Raw genomic sequence first — 2,788 nt, forward strand, 5'->3', positions numbered from 1 at the left:
TTCCTTCTGACTCCTTGGGCAGCTTCTTCAACCTCCTCTCAGTGCCTGGGGCTCCTGGATTCAGCCCCAAATCCACTGTGGGGATCATTAATATACAGAAAGCCCTCAGGAGCTCTTTGTCTTCTTTCAAGTGTCTTCAACTCTCCAGGGCTTGTGCAGGTGAATGGAATTCAGTTTGGAGTTCAGTTAAGGCGGAAGATTTCAAAATGCATTTCATGACTTTTTTTCTTTAATTAATTTTTTTTTTTTTTAATTTCAGTTCATTGAAGAGGTCATAGAAGCATTCTCCAAATGATCTTGATGCTGAATGTCTCCTTAGGAGTTCTGGGCACACAGAAGAATGAGCCCCTTTATGGCTGACCCTGTTTGGACAACCTGCTCCTCACCCCTGCTCCTCACCATGTCTGACGTCGCCCACCTGGGACTGACATCTCTTTGCCCTGCACCAGAACCTTGTGCCCTGAGCTCTGCAGCTGGGTGTCCCAGCCCACTGCATCATGTCCCACCTGCTCTCCTCAGGGCTCTGCCTGCACACAGGCCCAGCAGAAGTTTTCTAGTTGGAGAGGAAAGAATGGAAATCCCGAGAAGGTTTCCTGAACAACAAACCCCACTGAGTAACCACATGCTCAGTACAGGCTGCCTGGAATGATGTCACCTATCTACAAGGGAAAGTGTGACCAGAACTAATCTCTCTAAGCAGAATTCTCTGAATCTTTTAGCTGAATACTCTGTCCCTGTCCTTTCCCTGGATCTCTGTTGCAGATGGAAATTGCTGGTGCCATTCTCAGCTTTAACTCCTCTTTTGATTGCAGACAGATATTCCCAGGTGTGTTAACCTGGATATTCTCAAGGTTTCTACTAAGCTCTTGTATTCCTCATGGAATGAAGGGACCATTGTGACTCAGAGGGGCCCCATGGAAGCAAGGAGTCAATTGTGACACTTGGTTCCCATGGAACCAAGGGGCCATTGTGACACAGCAGGGCCACATGGATCCAGTGGTTCATTGTGACACTGTGGATCCAAGGAGATCATGGCAACACCACCAGAACCTCATGGAATCAAGGAGTCCATGGTGACCCAGTGGGGCTGCATGGAGCCAATGGTCCATTGTTACCCTGCCCATCCAAGGAGTCCATTTTGGCACCAGGGAAGCTCATGGAACCAGGTAGGACATGGTGACACATCAGAACTTCATGAAACCAGACATCCACTGTGACCCAGCAGGCCATCATTGGAACCAAGGAACTGCTGCTGACAGTACAGAAACTCATGGAACCAGGGGCTGTTGTGGCACTGCAGAACCAGCACAGCTGCTGGACCTTGTTCCCTGGCCCATGGGAAGGGAATGTGGTGAGTTGGATGGGCAGGGGAATGTGGGCAGTGGAAGTGGTCAGTGGATATGGGAAATGGGTGTGTGCAGAAGGTGTGGTCAGTGGTTGTGGTCAATGGAGGAGTGCTCAGTTGGGTGGTCATTCGGTGTGGTCAGTGGATGTGGTCAGTGGATGTGTTCAGTGGGTGTGCTCAGTGGAGGTTTGGTCATTTGGGGGATGAGTGGGGTGCAGTCAGTGGGTGTGGTCAGTGAGGATTTGTCAGTAGGATGTTGGCATTGAGGTGTGCTCACTGGCTGTGGTCAGTGGGGTGTGGACAGTAGGTGCAGTCAGTTTGAAGGTTGCTGGAGGATGGCCAGTAAGGCGTGGTCAGTGGGTGTGATCAGTGGAAAGCGGTCAGTGTGTTTTGCTAGTTTGGGTGGTCATTGGGTATGGGCTGTGGGTGGTCATTGTGATATGGTCAGTGAGAGTGGTATGTGGGTGTGGGCAGTAGAGGTGTGGTCAGTTGTTGTGGTCCATGGAGGTGCTCAGTGGTGTGTGGTCAGTTTGGGTGGACAGAGTTTTGTGGTCAGTGGTTGTGGTCAGTGGCAGTGAAGTCAGTTGTGTTTCAGTGGCTGTGGTAAGTGGGTTGTGGACATTGGTGTCTGGCCACAGGTTTTAGGCATTGGGGTGTGGTCGGTAGCTGTGGTCAATGGATGTGGTCAGTTGGGAGGTTGGTGGGGGGGTAGTAAGTAGGTGTGGTCAGTTGGGTGGTCAATTGGTGTGGTGAAGGATGGTGATCAATGGGTGGGGTCATTGGGTGCCATCAGTGGCGGAGTGGTCAGTGTGTGTGGTGAGTGAGTGTGGTCAGTGGGGTGTAGGCAGTGGTGTGTGGACCAAGGGTGTTGTCAGTGGGTGTGGTCATTGGGCAAGTCCATGTGGTTTGGTCAGTGGGGTGGTCACTGTGTTTGGTCAGTGGGTACTGTCGATGGGAGTAGGCAATGGGGTGTGGGTATTGACATCTGGGCAGTGGGTTTGGTCAGTGGGTGCCATCAGTGGGTGCAGTCAGTGGGTGTGGTCATTGGGGGTGATTGTTGGGGGTGGTCAGTGGGTGTGGTCAGTGGGTTGCAGTCAGTGGATGTGGATACCTGGTGTGTCACTGGGGTGTGGTCAGTTGGTGTGCTCCGGGGATGTGATCAGTGGAGTGGTCAGTTGGTGTGGTAGGTGGGTGCAGTCAGTGGGCATGGTAAAGAGGGTGGTCAGTGGATGAGGTCAGTGGATGTGGTCAGTGGGAGTGTGGTTATTTGGTATGGCCAGTGGATGTGCTCAGTGGCATGTGGTCAGTCAGGGTATGGTCAGTTGGGTGGTCAGTCAATTTGTTCAGATGGGTGGTCTATGGGTAGTGGTCAGAAGGATCAGGCAGTGGGGGTGTTCAGTGTGTGTGGCCATTTGGGGCGGTCATTGGGAAGGTGTTTGGCCA

Source organism: Oenanthe melanoleuca, unplaced genomic scaffold, assembly GCF_029582105.1.
Source record: "Oenanthe melanoleuca isolate GR-GAL-2019-014 unplaced genomic scaffold, OMel1.0 S001, whole genome shotgun sequence".
NCBI lineage: Eukaryota > Metazoa > Chordata > Aves > Passeriformes > Muscicapidae > Oenanthe > Oenanthe melanoleuca.